This window comes from Canis lupus, chromosome 5 (genome assembly GCF_011100685.1).
Source record: "Canis lupus familiaris isolate Mischka breed German Shepherd chromosome 5, alternate assembly UU_Cfam_GSD_1.0, whole genome shotgun sequence".
NCBI classification, from domain to species: domain Eukaryota; kingdom Metazoa; phylum Chordata; class Mammalia; order Carnivora; family Canidae; genus Canis; species Canis lupus.
Genome location: NC_049226.1, coordinates 71,839,285 through 71,859,472, shown reverse-complemented (window position 1 = coordinate 71,859,472; position 20,188 = coordinate 71,839,285). Strand labels below are relative to the sequence as shown.

At 38.5% G+C, this 20,188-nt stretch overlaps 2 long non-coding RNA genes across 9 annotated transcripts in view; both read right to left on the bottom strand.

The window, feature by feature from the left end:
* LOC111096026 overlaps nt 1-14,241 on the bottom strand; it is a 31,799-nt gene extending 17,558 nt beyond the window's left edge. Inside the window, exons 1-5 of one of the 2 annotated variants that reach the window (XR_005360073.1) lie at nt 13,982-14,241; nt 13,757-13,858; nt 11,716-11,850; nt 10,837-11,429; nt 8,606-8,732 (exon numbers count right to left, since the gene is read on the bottom strand). This is a non-coding gene — a long non-coding RNA (uncharacterized LOC111096026). The remainder of the gene's footprint in view (nt 1-8,605; nt 8,733-10,836; nt 11,430-11,715; nt 11,851-13,756; nt 13,859-13,981) is intronic. The other variant, XR_005360074.1, reaches the window with a different exon arrangement.
* Nucleotides 1-20,188, bottom strand: part of LOC102156069 — an 801,934-nt gene that overhangs the window by 682,595 nt on the left and 99,151 nt on the right. The gene's annotated exons all lie outside the window — the stretch shown is intronic.

The following is a 20,188-nucleotide window of genomic DNA, read 5'->3' as shown; positions in this document are numbered from 1 at the left end:
CCCCCAAAGCTTTCTGTTTCCACAAAAGGGATTCTCAGCAAAACAGCATCCTGGCCGCAGGTAATCGCAGGCCTCTTTCTCTTTAAATAGCTTCTTTGTAACCACAAACATGTATGTTTTTCATAAAGCTCTGAAAATTGTACTAGGCCCTGGGGAGGTACCAAGTGGAAACGCGGGTGCCGGGAGATTAGAACTCGACTACTCCAGAGGTACACTGTGCTGTTTGTAACAATTATAATAATACACCTGTACCACCATTGTCAGTGTGGACCAGCCACACGGGGGCTCATTAGTATTGTATTAGGGCTGCATGGGGAAACAGATAATGGCCCATAATGAAAAATGCCAAATTTTCTATATAATAAAAATGAACTTGATTAATGAAAATCACTTTCAGGGAAAGAGTTACAGCGTTGTTAGAAATAAAAAATGATGTATTAATCCGACATTCTTACAGATGGTCCCAACCTCCTGACAACTGCTATTCATTTGAGATGCTATTAGCATGCATAATTATGCTAATTAAGTTGTAATTAAGCACCAATTCTTCAGAGGGCTTTTTTTGTCTATCATTTAATACAACTCAGTTGCAAAGAGTGCTTAAAGCTTTGTACAGTGTTTCATTCAAAAGGGGTTCCCAAATTTCTTAGCAAAGATTTAGCAGCTGAGCCATGGATAGGAGCTATAATCCTTGTTTTGGTTAAAGAAAAGTCAGTAAATACCAGCGGGGTCTGCCAGTTGTTGATAAAATAATGAACGCTTTCTGCTAAAATAAGCACAGTTCAAACCAGGGCAATTACAATGAGAACAAAATGTATAATTATCAGTAGTGATAGAACCATTGTGCTATTACATGGTCGGTTTTATTCTTTTTATTTGAAAAAAGGGGACTTAAGGAGTACATTCAATAAGAAATAATTAGAAAAAACGCCATTCAATATTTTATTAAAAGTAAAATAAGTCAGAAAGCTGAAGATATCTCCTGGGGAAGGGGATGTGCATAGAGAAGGAATCAGTGATTTTGTTGTCAGTTCCAAAGGCTATTGAGATAAACATTTTACAAAGAACATCATAAAATGATAAAGTGCACAAGATGGTTTTTTCAACTCAACTGTCTGCAGAGGCAAAAGCAGAATTTCTAGCAGAGAAGTTAGTTAAACCGGCAATTTCAAAGATACATATTTACCCGTCACTTTGAATTCTACCACTTTTGCTCACAAGTATGCGCTGCGTGTGAGTACGCAGGACGCCGATTTAAGTTCCGTTTTGTTTTCTCACTAGCTAGGCTGTGACGAAGCCAGAAACAGCCAAGGAGCTTAGAACAAAGGAGGATACAGGGCTTGAAGGAGGGGCTAGCAGGGTCTGTTTTCCTGGGACACCAGAACCCTGTTACCTTCCTCCCAAAGCAGAGAAATGTCTCCCGTGAGCTCCCGGGTCATCTTCATTCTACCCTGAGCTAAAGGGGCAGAGTCAATAAATAGACCTTGAGGAGCCCTGATTCTCCCTGAATGTAACTTTAAGTGACTTATTTAAAAGACAGCCAAGAGCCTATACCATTGCAACCCCATCTCTCCCTTGCCACACCGAAAATGACCAGCCAAAGGTTTAAAAAAGTAAAAATAAAAAAGCTCCAGGAGGGAGCATTTGAAATACCACTATGCCAAATCTTGGCAACCCATCTCCCTCATTCTTTTAACTGTGGCATTACAAAAATAAATATATAGTCTTTCTTTGAAATGAGCTTTGCCTTTTCTGTTGCAATCTCTTTTTGGACATGATCTTTGCATTTCATTTTACTTCAAAGCCTCTGGAAAACTTACTCCTCAGGTAGCATGCTCTGCAGAAACCACTCATTTTGTCTGTCTCCACTTTCTCTGCCTGCAGTCCAGAGCACAAGAGAAGGAACTTACAGAAAAACATTGCATTGGATGGTGGTGGCAGCAGCAGCTGGTGGCCTTCCTTGGTCACAACGTAACATTCAGCAAAGTACCCTCATCTGTAAAATGGAATGCCCATTAGCTGCTCCATACAGCTCACATGTGAGTGTCAGACAAGGCAGTAAGTGTTAGGCAAGGTGAAAAGAATGGACCATTACATCCACTGTGTGGGACCTCCACTCAACAAAGATGTCAGGTGTTACTGAGACCCTCTGATGCTGAATGTCAGATGCATCCACGCCACAGACACATGTACACTTTTCATTGGTTCGTTCATTCAACAAATATTTACTATGTATCTACAATGTGCTCTGTAGAGCACAAATACTGGGGATACAGCAGTGAACAGGTATCACATTTAAATAAGATGCTAGATATAAATACTATGAAGAAAATAAAATTGAGCAACATGATAGGGTTACTGGAATCAGGGAGTTGTTTTTTATAGTATGGTCAGGAAAGTCCTCTCTGAGATGCTGACATTTAAGCAAAACTGGGAATAACAAGGAGTCAGCAACAAGAGTACACTAGGTAAAAATAAAGAATGGGATTCCTCAAACTAAAAATCTTTTGCATGGCAAAGGAAACCATCAACATAACAAAAAGGCAACCTATTGAATGGGAGAATATATTTGTAAATGACAATACAGGGTTAATATCCAAAATATATAAAGAACTCCTACAACTCAACACCAAAAAATAATCTGATTAAAAATGAACAAAAGCCCTGAATAAGTATATTTCCAGAGAAGACATACAGATGGCCAACAAACACATAAAAATATGCTCAACATTACTGATCACCAAGGAAATACAAATAAAAAACACAACTGAGATACCACCTCACACCTGTCAGAATGCCTATTATTAAAAAGATAAGAAATAACAAGTGTTGGTAAGGATGTAGAGAAAAAGGAAACCTCATGTACTGTTGATGGGAATGTAAATTGGCACAGCCACTATGGAAAACAGTATGGAGGTTCCTCAAAATAATTAAAAATTGAAGTACCATATGATCCAGCATCCCTCTGGGTATTTAACAGAAGGAATTGAAAATACTAATTTAAAAAGATATATGCAACACTATGTTCACTGCAGTATTATTTACAATTGCCAAGTGTCATAACAGATGAATGGATGAAGATGTGGTGTACATACACACACACATACACAATGCATAAAAAAGCTACTCAGAATCTTGCCATTTACAACAACATGGATGGACCTAGAGGGTATTATGCTACATGAAATACGTCAAACACAGAAAGACAAATACCATATGATCTCACTTATATATGGAATCTAAAAAACAAATGAACAAACAAAACAGAAACAGGCTCATATATACAAAGAACAAACTAGTGTTTTCCAGCAGGGAGGGGTTTTGGGGGTGAGCAAATTACATGAAGGGAATTAAGAGGTACAAACTTCTAGTTATAAAATAAGTCACAGGAGTGTAAAATAAGGCATAGGGAATATAGTCAATAATATTGTAATAACTTTGTATGGTGACAGATGGTAACTAGACTTATTGTGGGGATCACTTCATAATGTTTACAAATACCAGGTCACCGTGTTGTACACCTCTAACTAATATGGTATGTCAACCGTACTTCAGTTTATAAAAAACAGTACATTCTTTAGGATCATCTCAGCAGAGTGAACTGTTGGTGTAAAGGCCATAAAGCAAGAATGAACTTGGCTGGTTTGAGGGATGAAAAGAAGGACAGAATGATAGGAGACACCAAACAAGTTGGAGATTAGAAGCCCATGGGGTCAAAAAAGAGATCAGATCACACAAATCGTTACAGATGCAATAGGGAGTTTTGATTTCTATCTAAGTGTAAGGAGAAGACATTTGGTTGTTTCCTATCAGGTAGTGGTATATTCATGTGAGCTTCTGGAGAGGACTGGGTTACAGGTGAATGAGAAGTGAGCAAAGTTAAGAAGCTCTTGGAGGAATACAGATTGGGAGACAGTAGCTGGGACAGGGGAGGTAGCATGGCAACAGGGAAAAGTAATCAGATGGGGGACATATTTTGGACATAGAACTCACAGGACTGACCATATACACACAGGACATGTGGACTTCGTCACTCACTGCAAATATCCTCAAGAATATTTGCTTTCTGTTATACCATTTTTAATACATGTCCCTATATTAAAACTGATGGCAAAATGTGAACAATCAGCCAATCTCAAGCATAATATCTAAGGCATGGAGGAAAACATTGGATGATGGGACCATTGGATTTCCTGGCAATGGCCTCCAAGGAAGGCATACAGGCATTCCCAACCTATGTAAGCTACTCGTAACTCAAATAAGAAATATCAAGGCCTGGCAGCTGGTGGGCAGAGTTCCATGGGAGTCTGAGAACTGATGGACAGTAAAAGGCTTCAATTAAGGTAGCCAGTAACTTGCTCACTGGAAAGAACCACAGGCACAGAAGGAGAAATTACTCAGTTGCCCTCAAAGAATAGAAAAAACAATGACCAGGAAAGAAAAAGTTAAAATTCCCATATTGCAGAAAAGGGGCTTTCTCACTTTCAGTAGTCAAACAGACAGGACTAACTAAATGCAAGGTTCTTTTACATCTGTTATCACTTTAACTGACAATGTCACCTGTGAAAGAAGTAAAACAGTCTCGAAGATGGTAAGTCAGCCCAGAAGTGACAAAACTGTATTCAAACCCTTACTTCAGGCTTTGAACCACTGTTCTTTCCACACCCAGATAATTCCTGTGACTTGGATTCTCCAGAGCTCCCTCCCAAATATTCATGAGAAAGTAGGGTTTTTCTTGGACCTGCAGGTCTTGATCACAAAGAGCCCCTCTCCTGAAGGCAACCACAGCTCTCTGGAAGAATGGGCTTTTCTTTGCCTCTTCCAGAGCTCAGCATTTTAAATATATCCCTTTGCCAGTAATTGTTGAGGTCAGAAGGGTGGAATAAGAGAATGATGAAGGGAATAATTTTAAGAACAGATGGCAAAATATTTTTTCAATATGTAACAAAAAAAGCAAAGCAAAAGGCAAATGAAAAGAGGAAAAAATATTCTCAACCTATATCACAATAATGTCAACATCTCCAATATGTTAAAAGTTTCTATAAATAAAGCCCAACAATCCTATACAAAAAAAAAAAAAAAAATAGGAGTCACAGAAAAATAAACATAACAACTCTTAAATGTGTGAAAAAGTGCTCACTCTTGCTAATAAAAGAAAAATGAAAAGTAAAACTACAGCTAAATAGAATTTCACACCTATTATGTTCACAGCTAAATAGAATTTCACACCAATGAAGGTTGACTGCACACATATATACACACAGCCGCATGAACATGCACACGTGCACGTGCACACACATGCTGTATTGGTGAGGGAAAAACAGGAGCTTTGATACTTATTGGTAGAACTTTCAGATGGCACGATCCCTATGGCAGAAATTTTAAAATGTCTAGCAAAAAATACATGCATTTACCCTTTTGCTCAGAAATCCCAAAGACATTAGCAAAAAATAAGGTGATAGGAACCAACTAGCAAAAAACTACAAACAATACAAATGGCCAACTAGGTGACTAGTTGGATAAACTTCCATGCATTATATAAAGAAATAAATGAGATCTACATACAGCTATGGAGTTATCATCAGAAAATATTGTTAATTTTAAAAATGCAAGGAACAGAAAAGCATGTAGAGTATATTTCCTGTCATTTAAGAAAGGAATATGTGTATGTAAATGAACCTGCTTCTAATTTTTAAAATACATGCCTGTACTTTTTTTAAGGTGCCACATAGGGACAAGCGAAAGAGAGTCAGGGTAAAAGCTAGACTTATTTGAATATCTCTTGTTTTTCAGCCATACCTCTAGAGCTCTGAAAATGTTTTAACAAGTTGTATTGAAAAAAATCAGAGTAAGAAAAAGTACCTCAAAATTGAAAACTAAATGAAACAAAGAATCTAAATATGTATTACATAATCAAAAGACATCATTCCAGTGACTTTAAAGTATAATTTGACCATGAATTTCAAGTGGGTATATCCTAAGGTCAAAAAGAACTGCAAAGATATATTAGTTTTGAGTATTTGTACTGTCAGTATCAACTCAATGTATTTGTTCATAAAAACATGTTTTTCTTAGAACTGTCTGCAGAAAAGGCCTCTGCATAATGACAAACCAAATACAAAGAGCCCAGTGTCCAGACTCTGGTCTCAAAATACCTTTTCTCACTGATAGAAAGCATTTGCTCCTTGGAGAAATGGCTGATTGCAGATCTAAGCACAGGAAATGAACAAGATGAGCCAGAGACAAATAGGAAAGCGTGAGTCACCAAGACTTCCAGGGATCACATCAAAGGACACAGAAGCCAACTTGAAGGAAATTCCACTGGCTAAAGATGGGGCAATTTGAGCATAAAAAGAATACCTCCTGTTATTGACTTAAACATATTGATCATGTTAAAATTCATGTGTTTATAATTGTATTCTTTTTGAAAAATTTGTCATTGCCATGGTTTAAATATTTGTATCCACCTTCCAAATTCATATATTGAAATAATGCTCAATGTGATAGTATTGAAAGGTGGAGTCTTTGGGAAGTACTTATACCATAAGGACAAACACCCTCATGAATGGGATTAGTGTTCTCATGAAAGAGACCCCACAGAACTCCACGGTCCCTTCCACCATTTGAGTACACAGAAGTCTGAGACCCAGAAGATGGCCTTCAAATCATCATGCTGGCACTCTGATCTCAGATTTCTAGCCTCACAAACCATGAGGAATAAATTTCTGTTTTTTACAAGCCACCGAGTCCATGGTATTTTGTTACAGCAGCCTGAATGAACTAAAATAGTCACTGCTAGAAGATGCTAGGAAACTAAACTAATTATTTCAAAAACTGAAAAATAAAAAGGAGAAAAATCAAGTATTTGATTAATACTTGAAAAATCAAGTATTAATCAGTTTAAAAGAATAAAGAGAGAGAGAGGAAAATAAAAGTTCTTCTTTTCTGAAGAATTCCAGGTTAAAATATGAATGAAAAGTGGACTCAGAACATCACCACTTTGCAAAATTTAATAAAATGATAGATCTGGGCAATGATTATCAATGGCCAATTAAACTCCTAGATGGGAAGCTGGTGAGGAATTTTATAAAAAGATGGAGTTGACCATATCTGAACCCACTGATAAGTTTCAACATCAAAAAGAGATACAAAAAAAAAAAAAAGAGAGAGATACAAGCAGACATTCTGTACCTCCTGATGGAAGTACTCAACACTATGAGATATAGATTTAAAGGGAGAATCAAAAGGACTCAGCAAGTCATTGGTGATTGGATTATCAAATGTTATCCTAACCGAACTAATCCAAAAATTGTAAATAGACTTCTAATGCTCTGATGGCTTTCATGACCCTGAACAGAAGATAAAGGTGCCAATGATAAAGCAGATTTTTATTCTAGAAATGCAAGGATGGTTCAAGAGTAGAAAACAATCATTTCACACAATATGGGTAAAACATTGTATAAAATTTAAATACTCATAACAAAATCTTAGGAAACTAGGAAGAAAAGGAAAAATTTTTAACCTGATACACAGTGATTTCTAAAAGCATACTATAAAATTTATACTTAATTGTGAAATATTAGAAACATTGTTTTTGAAGTCAGGAAATGGACAAATATGTCCTACAATCACTTTTGAGGTCTTAGTTTGTGGGGTAGGTCAGGAAATGGAAATGAGAGTTAAAGATTAGAAATAAAAAGAAAAAATGGATTTCATATAAAAATTAGGTATCATCCTATGGATTATACAGTAAAACAAAACTACTGCAACTAAAAGGATAATTTAGAGGATTCTGGATAAGATTTCTAATAAAAATAAATAACATACCAAAAAAAAAATAATAAATAAATAAATAAATAAATAACATACCTATAAGCCAGCACTAATCAATTAGAAAGTATTATAGAAAAAAATTCAAGGTCCTTAAGTATTATGAAGAAATAAAGCTATTAAAACATATATGACTTGTGGAGTTAATACAATAAAAATCATTGAAAGATATAAAAATGTATAAATTTACAGTACATTTATAAATGAGAAAATTAGCACCATTAAAAATTCAAGTCTCTCCAAATTAATCTATAAATTCAATGCAGCTACAATTAAAATCCCTACAGGGTTTTTCATAGAGTTGACAAACAGATCCTAAAATTCATATTGAAGGAGAAAGATCCAAGAATTGCAAAGACAACTGTGAAGAAGAATAAGAAGAGGAAATGGTTCTAATATATATTGTTGTGTAACAAACCACCTCAAATCTAAGTTGTTTGAAACAACAATTTATTTTGTTCACAAATCTACAGTTTGGGCAGATCTTTTTTTTTTTTAAGATTTTTTTTTTTTAATTTATTTATTCAGAGAGAGAGAGGCAGAGACACAGACAGAGGGAGAAGAAGGCCCCATGTAGGGAGCCCGACATGGGACTCGATCCCTGGTCTCCAGGATCACAACCCAGGCTGCAGGCAGCACTAAACTGCTGCGCCACCAGGGCTGCCCCAGTTTGGGCAGATCTTGGTAGAAACCTCTTATCTCTGCTCTGAGAGTTATCAGCAGAAGTTGAAAGTACTGCTCAGGGCTACTACCATCTAAAAGCTCATTAACTTACCTGTATGGCCATTGATGCTGACTGATGGCCAGGACCTAGGCAGGGCTGTTGGCTGCAACACCTGTACTTGGCCCCTCCACATGGTTGCTTGGCTTCCTCACAACATGGTGACTTGATCCTGAGAGACCTATGTGGAAGTACTTTATAATCTAGCCTTAAAAGTCACATAATATCCTATCTGTTTGAAATAGCTAGTAAAGCCTTTCCAAAATCAAGAAGTGGGGAATTAGATCTCTTGATGGGAGAAGTGTCTAAGAATTTACAAACAAGTTTTAAAACCACCACAAATATGTTTCCATAAAATATAATATTTAAACTATAGCAACTAAGCATGTCCTAGTGATACACAAGACATGGGTTGGGATAGCATAATTTGGGATGGGATGGGATGGGATGGGATGGGAAAAGATGGGATACGATTAGATGAGGAACCAGTAAACAGTCACATGTACACAGATACTTGAAACAAGAACTGACATTACCAATTGGTGAGGAAATGATGCACTATTTATTAAAATGTGCTGCTACACATGATATTCATTGAGGAAAGAAATAAAATTAGATCCTTACAGAAAAATAAATTATTGGTGAAATAAATGTATAAAACCTAAAAACAAAAATCAAAACTTAAACAAGAAAGAAATGTAAAATAATATATTTATAACACACTGATGGCAAATTATTTTTTAAAGGAGACCTCAAAGAACACCAATCATAAAGAAATAGATTGTGAATTCTTCCTAAAAGTAAATTTTCAGTTTCTATATAACTAAAGATACCATTAAAATGCAAATGACAGGCCATAGCCAGAAGAATACCTTTTACTGACAATTGATTAGCATAAGAACATATAAAGAACATTTAATACTCAATAAGGAAAAGGCAAATAGCTCAATAGAAAAATTAGCAAAAACTACACACAGTTAGTTCATAAAAAAGGAAATATGATGAAAAAATACATGAAAAGTTCCACAACTTTCCCATTTATCAAGAAGATGTAGTTAAACAACTGGGAAATATCATTTTTTTACCCAAAAACTTGGCACTTTTTTAAATGAAAATATCAAATGTTGGAGGGATCATGTGTAAACTACTGATAAATAGATATTTGGACAATATGACAATATATAATAATGTTAAAACATCCAAGCCTTGCCAACCAGCAACACCACTTCTCTAAGCTATGTACTTTAGAGAAATGCTCACACACACATGAATAAATTAGCAAACATGTTAATGGTTTATGAGACCAAAATAAACAAATACATAAATAAATAAGAGAAAACGCTTAAGTGTTCATCAGGAGAGAGGGATAAATTATCTTATATTCAAATAATGAAAAATTCAACACTTAAGTGAAAGAACATGATTTATAAGTATGTTGAATTTTAAAAGCAAGTTGCAGAAGGATAAGCACTGCATAATATACCACTAATGCATTTTCATATTGATACATACTGATGTAGTAAATGTATAATATTATGGAAGTGTAGGATATTTGCCAAGACAGTAGCTTTCTTTGGGAAGGAGAGGAGGGCAATGTGGCTGGTAGGGGTACAAAGGAGGCTTTACCAATATTTCACATTTTATAGCATAATAATAATTCTAAATATAAAAATCTGAAGCAAAAATAATAAGATGTTAAATTTTATTATTTCTAATTAATGGACAGAGGTATGTGTCATATTACTTTCATTATCAGCTCATTTATATTAAACATGTTAAGTGCCAATAAATTTAGTTATTGGACACTTTGTGGCAAGTATAAGAAGCTCAAGTAACCCAGATCAGATAAAAATGGATATTTAGACTCCCAGAATCTCACAACAGTTTGAAAGACCAACCCTGAGGAGAAAAAATTTTCAGCAGATCTTTGAAACAAAGTTGAACCAAGAGGCGTGAATGCCACCCAGATTCTCTCGTCCACTCTGCTGTCTACATTTTTCTGCATGTAATACTGCCATCCTCATTACAACTGCTAGTACTACTGCCACTACTGCTAACCATAAATACTTACAGAATGATTACTGCATACACACTGATGATCTAAGCACTTTACATTTAGTGACTAATTAAATCCTCAGAACAATACTACTTTATGGATGAAGAAACTGAGGCTAAGCAAGGCAAAATTATCCTGTCCAAGCCACATAGCTGGTAAAGAGTTAAAAAGGCATTAAACCCAGGCAGCCATTATTATTCCTGATTGCCAGAAATTGATTTTTACCAACCTGTAGAAATAGAAGTATTGAGTATTTTTTTATTTGTTTTGTTTTGTTTTGCCTCATACTTTCTGCTCCTAGAAGAAGACAGATGCTCTTTCTGACCTCACATTTAAAAATCCAAGAGAAGAGCTGTGATTAGCTGATGTTGGGTCAGGCGCTCCTCCTGAACCAATCCCCTGTGGCCTGTAGGGGGCAGCACAAGAGGTATAAGGAAGCATGGAACACAGTGGAAGTTTCCATGGAAACCATAATGTTAGAGTACGAAAAGAGACTAGCAGAGAAAATGAAGGCTCAGTTTCCCAAGGCAGGAGGGAAAAATAAGGATGAGAGGCTGAGTAGATAAATAATAGATGCCCACAACATTTTAGTATTTAGTGTTAAGTATTGAGCGTGTTGCTTTTTATACTTTTCTGTTTTATCTAAAACAGGTACAATGAGCATGTGCTGTTTTATAGTTTTAAAAATTTTAAGTTCTTTCAGCAGTTGCCCTTCTTTGAATTCTTCTCCTCTTCTCTTTTCTCCTCCCGGAAACAGATTCAGGCACTTTGTGTTGGAGAATGAATGGAGTCAATGTGTCCTACACAGTCTCTGAATTCCTCCTGAAAAGTGTAAAATGTTCTCTGTAAACATCCCAGAGTGAAGAAATTAGGAAAGTTATTTAAAGGTCATGTTTAAAAGTTGTTTAAATGACTAATTGTTTTATTTTCTTTATTTTTGGAATCATGGTGATCAAACAGATAGAAGTAGTGTGTTACAGACTCAGAGATGTAGATTCAAATCTTGGCTCTGACACTAATTGGGAAACAATCATGAATATGTCTTAATCTTCCTTATTTTATCCTAAGTTCATCATTTTAAAAATGGGGTATATAATAATAGCCTCACCAGTTTGTCGGGTAGTAGATGGTATCTGGAAGGGAGAAAATCAGAATGGTAAGAGTTTGGTCCAGGTGGTAAGGTAATCATAGATTTGTAGAATTTGTCACTTGTCCAGAAGAGCATCAGTGGTCTTCCAGAATTCTGTCAAGTAAATGGAGATGCATTTCCAGGCTTTTTTTTCCTCTTTATTCTAGGAGAGGAGTTAAGTCCCCTCAGATGTGTGCTCTGGCAGGGAATAGGGCCCCTAGAGAAGGAACCTACCCATGGTGTCTTTGCCTAGCATCCTCGCTAGGAAATAGCTGTCTTTAGGGCATGTTTCTGCTAGAGAACATTCTCTTACACGTCTGAAACCAGAGCCTTAGAAAGAGCCTCCTATTCTCCTTTCTCAGCCAGGATTCAGTCCAAAGACATTAATAATGAGCTGTCTTGGACACTAATTTCTTTCTGCTACATTAAAGAGGCAGACAAGATAGAAAGCTGTGTCTTAAGAGAGTATTCAGGAAGAGCATTTTAGGTTCTGGGGTCTAGTATGAATTGTTCATACATGTAGTGGCCAAGAAGAAAAGAGAAAAGAGCATCCCTGGGAGGGAAATAGATTCCAAACTGAAAGGGTCTGGATCTGTGATCAGCAAGAAAAGCGAGATGAGAACACAAGTTGAATGTTTGACTCATCTGCTGGGGACATTAATCTTTCAGACAGAGGGAGCAACAGTTCATTTCAAAGACTTAACAGAAGTTCGTGGTTGGCCTTATTCCCCAGGCTGAATTTCAGAGTGGTGTGGAAGGCCAGTGGGAGTGAAAGAAGATGAGATTTAGAAGGCGATGTGGTCATGGAGGTAATGGGAGTCTAAACTTGGGAGAGTGCAGGTGAGGATAGAAGGAAGTGAGCCATCTCAAGAGACATCTGGGAGTCTGAATTTGTGGAGCTTGTGACCATTTGGATGTAGGGAGCAAGGAAGAGAAACACGTCAAAAATGAGTCCTCAAGGACAGGCTGGAGCACCTGGAAGAGTAATGGTGCATTTGCTGAAAAGGGGCATCTGGACATAGTGGCACGTTGCAAAGAGTAAGGAGCCCCAGAGATAGTTCTAGACATGGAGGGCAAGTATTCCTGTCCCTGTGGCAATGGAACTCCCACAATAAATAAATACACTGCCTCTCATGTATATAATAGTCTCTTGTGAATTTGGTCACCATAAGATATCCCCACAAACTCCAGGTAAATTCATAATGTTGGCGATGGAGGAAGAATAGTGGAAATTACAGAAACTCCCTTGTGCTGCCCTCTTTCCAGATTTGACAGAGCTGCCAACACATATTCCTCTCCATTTCTCTGTTTAATGTCAACAGGAAACTGAGAGTTTAAGTCTCATAAATTACCACATGAAGGGTGAAAATAAAATGGTAGGGGAATTCAAAGAAAAGAGAAGTTGTCATCATTGGGGAGGACAAGGGATGTGACCTGGGGGTCAAAAGGCAAGCAGGCTCTGGATTATCAGAGAAGACTGGTAACTTCTTGATTTTAGAATAAGATGGGAGAGGGTATCAGGATGAAAATCTGAAATAAAAATGAGAATGTCTAAGTGTACAGTAATCTAGTATGCAGTAGGCACTCATTAAAGGAGTCTTTGATCTGGGTCTAAATCTCAGTATGGTTGAAGCCACAAGTATCCCTTTGCTTATTTATTGAGCCCATACTCTTCTAGTTAACAAGGTCCTGCCTGTTCTCCCAGTGCTGTTTGTCTTATAAAGGGAACTACTTTTTTTCTAATTCAATACCTCTCATTTGGAGATGAAGGACTTAACAAACCACTATGTATTGGGAGGAAAGGCTAAAGCTGCTCCTAAACCAGATGAACTAGGCCTGGAATGGGGCAAAGAAGCTGGACAAAAAGAAACAAAAGCCAGCACATCTGTGGGCCTAGGGAAAATCCCCCTGGCACATACTGAATAAATACTCGGTCAATTACCACTGAATGAATGATTAAGGGAATGAATTAAGAGTCACTCATTTTAATAATAATAGCTCATATTTGTAAAGGACTAACCTGTCATAGGCACTGCATGCAGTGATTTATAGTCATCTCTTCCTCTTTGGTTTTCCTCTTTCTTTAAATATGCAGCTAGGGAATGTTCCTAACATCACACAGCTAATAAGACATGAAACCAGGACACAAACCAATGACTGCATTTATTGCAATCCCACTAATCCTGTTCCTATATCATGTTTTATTCCAAAATATTTAATCAGCAGATATTTACTGAGCACTTACTGTGTGCCAGTCACCTACTAGTATTGGGGACAGACTGGTGAACTAGATAGACACTGCCCCCTTTGTGGGTCCTGGAGTTGAGAAGACAAAAGAAGGCAATGAGATGCTAGTCACATCTGCAGCCCAGTACTTCAGATGTTGATAGTTGCTATGAGAGGAAAACCAGATGGTGTGATTGACAAGGACCGGGTACAGGTCTACTTTTCAAAGAGTGGTTGGGAAGGGATTTTGGAAGCAATGACATTTAGAGAATATCTGAAAGTTAGAAGCCTGTCCTGCAAAGAAGCACCAGAAGTCATTTTTTTTTAACCTCTAGGGGAAAAACAGCAAAATAGTAAGCATTTCCATGGTAATTTTAATTCCCAAGCATTTCTGCATGCATTATTTCACTTCCTCTCACTGGGATAAGGCTTTGGAAGTCATTCTACTTAGGGGTCCTTTCCACAGAATATCTCCAGCTTTTTGTCCACTTTTCCCCAATCACCATTTCATTCCGTTAGTTAATAATTGCAGGTCATCCGCAGGGCTGATGTAAGGGGCAACCACCTCTGGGAGAAAAAAAAATTCCATTTCATTAAGAATCAATGAGGAGTGATGCCCAGCACCAGGGTGAGGAGTATCAAAGTGAAAGGTTGCTGACCACTGTCCAAAAAGCAACTGGTTGCTCTTTAAAGAAAGCCAAATATGGCCTGCCTAATGAGCCTTGAAACTGAGCAAACACATTCAGAGTCCACATTAGAGGCAAGCAAGCGCAGGGCAACAAAGAGGGGATCATTAAACACAGAGACTGGCCAGGACCCTCTCTTCTGTTGGGGAGGAACTCAGCAACCCTGGTGAGCCATCTTGGGGACATGTAGTCAGGATGGGCTGGGACACAGCATCTCCCTGGAGAAGGCATGCCCAAACCTCCCTCTCCTTCTTGCCTCATTTAATTCCTGAATCCCTCCTCCTTCATTCCACTTCTGGACAACCAGAAAAGTTTCACTAAGAAAACTCAAGAGATCATCAGTGTATGACATGTGAAGTGCCACTGTTAACAGGGCAGCGACCACTAATCCATCATGGCACCCTTTCGCTCAAGCCTACAGGCAACCTCAGAATCCCTCTCAGAACAAATCTACAGGCAGCTACTATTGTGAAATAAGATTTGGAACACAGTAAGAAATCTATGTGGCACTCCTGCATTCTAAACCATTTCAAAATCTCCATCTCTAATGTTGAATGCCCAACAGCTCTCTGAGGGCACTGATGCGTCTGAGATTACTGGTTATAGTATAACAACCCCTCAGTGAGCACCTACTGCATACCAAAGTACTCTATTAATTCTCTCCAGTCTCTCTACTCACTCACTCCCACTGCAACCCCATAAGGTAGGAGATAATATTAGCCCCATTTTACAGACAAGGGAACCAAGGCTCAAAGAAGTAACTAACAAAGACATGAAGCTGGTAAGTGATTAAGCCCAAACACAAACCTAGATTTTGACTTATTCCAAACTTGGAGCACTTTAGACTACTCTACATCACAGTTAATTCTTTAAGATGATGACATGAGACACTTAAGAATGAAAATTTCTCCATATTCTACTAAACATAAACCAAATACCAATAACCAGTCCTCCACTAGACACGTTTTCATTTCTAAACTCACAGTGACAACAGCAAGATCCACAACTACCGAGGCAGATCTTCTTCCCTGTTGAACACCTTCTGAGAAGTAAAGCCACTTGTAAAAATCCCTGAGGTAGTGGGCTAAGATCAGACCCATCTAAACTTGAGTTAGGTCTTCAGAGAACACTCAAGTACAGCGGACTCCATCCCTTCCTTCCTTTACTCAAAGTGCAACAGGACCCTGGCTGCCAATGGCGTACCGGCTCCTCTGCTGGGCAGGGGGCTACACCAATGAACAGTGCCGGTGGAACCTCTCATCTAACAGAAGACACAGACACTAAATAGACAAGTGCATGGAAAATCACATATTTACAGCTGCCAGCTCTCGGGGCCCTGTGAGAATAAAACAATGGGCAGTTTAGTTTTGAATGCGGGCAGGGTGGGGTCAGATAATTCTTCAGATGGGCCTGAATGGACAGGTCCAGTGAAGCATCTCAGAGGACTCCAGGGCAAGCAAGGTTCACATGAATTAACAGGGCACAATATTGCTGCAAAAGAAAGAAGACAGAGAACTTCTTGGTCCCCAGTTTGGCCAGGAACTTGCCCTGGAGCCTGGCACAGGGGAGCGGAGTGGCTGTCGAAGCACCCACTGCTCGCATCCCACTCCACTGGTTCCCAGGCAAGGGAAGGCCTGTCCTTCAGGATGACTAACACAGAGACATCTCTGGATACCCAGCCTCAGCTTTCTTTCTGTCCCTCATGCATTAAGGTAAATTCATTCACCACCAGATTTTCCCAGAACACTGAACAGATGTCTATCATCTGCTACAACAGGTAAACTGAAAACATGTAGAGACTAGAACTTAAAACCTTAGCCAAACAACAGCATTTTTAGTGGAGTCCATGTGTTAATGAAGCCCTAAGAAACACTCTCCTAGAAAAAAATATAATAACCCTTCCTAAATACTTTATTGTCTACCCTGAGATGGGATGCTTACAGCACAAAAGTGTTTTGCAGGCTCTCGTTCTCCAGAGTTGGACTCATAACTAGATTTGAGCATTGTGTGTTTAATACTTAGGAAACAAGTGTTTGAGGGCAGAGGCAGCCATAAGCCCAGATAAATCTGAGGAAGAGTGGGAAAGAGCTCAAGAAGCCCTAAGTGTCGATCTTTTCTGGTTTCCTCAATGGATATGCCCCACATTTACTTGAACAGTCTCATTTCCTTCCTTATATTAAATGAAGTTGATATACAAAATGTAAAACTATACATACTTTAAAAAAATTGAATTGATGAAGATAATTTCCACCCTTATCCATGTTGGAGTAACTAGCATTAGACATTCTACACAGCCATCAACAGCGGAAAAAATGGGCGAGGACACATGAAATGATGGTTTTCAGACAAATAACAGCAAGTATCACAGAAATAGATGAGATAAGCCCTATAATTGCCCCAGGCTCCTACCTGGAGGCACTTTCTGGACTACAGCATAGGACAGGAAACTGACAAAGCATGGCAGTATCACTGAACTGAAGAGAGAGATCAAAGTTCAGAAAGGTGGAGAATTTTCAAGGCAGAGTATAAGAGAGTACTCGTGATCATAGACATGTTGTCTTTTTAAGTTTCTGTTTCTTCATCTCTAGAATGGAACGTTTCTATTTAACCCACAGTGTCACTTAAAGGACTGTAAGACATTAGCAATAGCTATTGTTTACAAAAAAAAAAAAAACTTACTATGTACCAGCTACTGTTCAAATTTCTTATGTTTACTTTGAACAACAACCCCCAAGGTAGACACTAATGCTGCCTCATTTGACAACTGAAAAATCAGAAGACTGTTGTGGTGGGCAACCTCTAAGATGGCAACCGTGACCCTGACTCCTAGTAGTCACACTTTTGTACAATCCTTTCCCCTTGGCTCTGGGTCAGACTTAATATGATTTCTGAGATTAGTTTATAAAAACACTCTGGTTTCCATCTTGGATATCCATCTCACTCCCTCTGAGGCACCCTACAGAGTCTCATGTGGCAAGGAACTAAGGGAGGCCACATGAAGAACAAGATGCTCATTAGGCAATAGCCACTGAGGAACTGAGATGCTCATTCTGACAGGCCATGAGGAAATGAGTCCTGCCAACAAAACTTGGAAGTGGATCTTCTCCAACTCAAGGCCTTAGATGAGACCACAGGCCTGGCTGACAGCTGAAACAGAGGACCCAGCTCATCCATCCATGTTCAGATTCCTGATGTACAGAAATTGTGAAAAAATTAATGTTAGTTCTTTTTGGCCGCTCATCTTGGGGGTAATTAGTTACACAGAAACAGATAACCAAGACGAGTGATATTAAATTATTTTCCCAAAGCCATGACAGTGTAAGTAAACTAGCAACCAACACCAATCAGGCTCTCAGTAAAGGGTAATGATTGTGATTAAGATGATGATGATGATGTTAATGATGAAGATGGTGGTAACTGGTGATCTAAATAGCCCAAAAAATTTTATGTTAAAACTCTGGCTAAAATAGCTCTCTGGATGAATTCTTCAAAACGCATCTTTCTTCTTAAGAAAAAGGAACAAAGACCAAGTCTGCTTTCTCTAGTTTCCTCTGGATGCAAAGAGGTTCATCACAAAGAGCCTCATGCCTACTCCTTCCAGACGGGATGGAACTGCCCGACAGTGTCCAGATCTCACTGAAGAAGGTTCTGGTGTTGGAATGAAATAAATATGCATACCAGAGGGAATCCAAACTCCAATCGCTGGGCTTTTTAAAAGCTCGTATTTGTATATTTGATGTGCAACCTAATTAGACCAGAACATCTTTAATTAAGTGTGTCAGCCCCAGTGGAAGCCACAGAGTTCAATGCTAATAAAGCTGATAAAGGTTTTTGTTTCCCAGACTTCTTTTATTTAATGCCTCAACCATGTTAAGCCAATCTGTAACATATGGGCAGTTCTCCCACTATGGATTTATCATTTGGGTGTTTCTTTCTGTGAATTAATGCAATCAAACTCCTGCCAGTGTTAATTATTTTTCTCCAAGAAGCAAATCCCAGAATTTAGCAATAACCAGCTGCGATTTACTGCTGGCAGTGCAACAGAAATGATGGACTCGTGCTGTCTGCCACTGCCCCAGGCAGACGGAGAGAGGCTTCTGTGCTCTGGGGCTGACCTCAGCTTTCAGTGCTTCCAGACACACGCAGCATTCTTGGCATTTGCCAGCCTTACCACCCTTTCAGGTGCATAAATCTCAGGGTTTGCAATAATCTGTCATTCTAGAAGTTTGGCTGGTCACTAGGAGACTATCTACCCAGCAGACTCCCTCAGGTAGAATACACTGTCTGCCTGGACTCCTTTGTCAGGTCTTACCAATAGAACAAAACTCCTTAAGACAAAGTCCTAACCTCTGGGCCTTTCTAGTGCTCTTCCCTGTAACTGGAATGCTTTTCCCTACATTGGCCCATACTGGTTAATCATTCATCCTCCCAGGCGTGGCTTAAATGTCACTTCTCTTTGTCCACTCCATTTAACAGAGTTCTCAGCCACACTGAAACCCTTCCTTAGTTCCCTATTTCACTGAAGCCCTTAGCACGGATCAAAATTACCTTTCTTTATTCATTTGTTTACTTTATTATCATGTGCCCCCATCAGAGAATATTAGCTCCCTGAGATGGAGTCATACAGCCTTATTTAGTGCTACATCCCCAGCTCCCAGGACTTGTAGGGGACAAGAGTAAAGAGTAGGTGCTTGGTCAATAGCCACATCAAGAATGGATAAGATTTAAAAAAAAAAAAAAAAGAATGGATAAGATTTCGGGATGCCTAGGTGGTTTAGCAGTAGAGCACCTGCCTTCAGCTCAGGGCTTGATCCGGGGTCCTGGGATGGAGTCCCACATCAGGCTCCCTGAAGGGAGCCTGCTTCTCCTTCTGCCTATGTCTGTGCCTTTCTCTCTCTCTCTCTCTCTGTGTGTGTGTCTCTCATGAATAAATAAGTAAAGTCTTAAAAAAAAAAAAAAAAAGAATGATGAGATCTCAAAGGAATGGCTGTGTGTCTCTTCTCCCCAAGTCCTGCTCTGCATCAGAAATACTACAGGTTCCAAATAACTGCAGGGGTTCTTTTGATGACTGATTGAGAGAGTTACCCACAGCCAATAATAGGACAAATAAAAGTCAACAACAAGACAGAATACGTAGCCATACTAAGCTCAAAAGTGAAGTAGATCAGAATTTAAAATAAGCAAATTGGGATTTGAATTCTGGCTGTGTGGCCTCAAGCAAGTCATTTACCCTTTCTGAATTTCTGTTTCCTTATCCATAAGAATGAAAACAACCATCACCAAAAATGTGTGAGAGCATAATTGGTAAGTGATGTTGTTAAACAAATGTTCTTTGGATCCGAACTGGAGGAAAATCAACCTCAGGAGACAAAACGGTATTGTCCTTGAAGATATCCACATATAAAGGTAAATATATAAACACCCAGCTAAATGATTAAATTATGGTGGAGGCCCACAGGAATATAAACAGCCCAAGGACCAATTCTTTAACATGCTATGTCTTGCTGAAGATACTTCAACATAGCTGCATGTGTCATCAT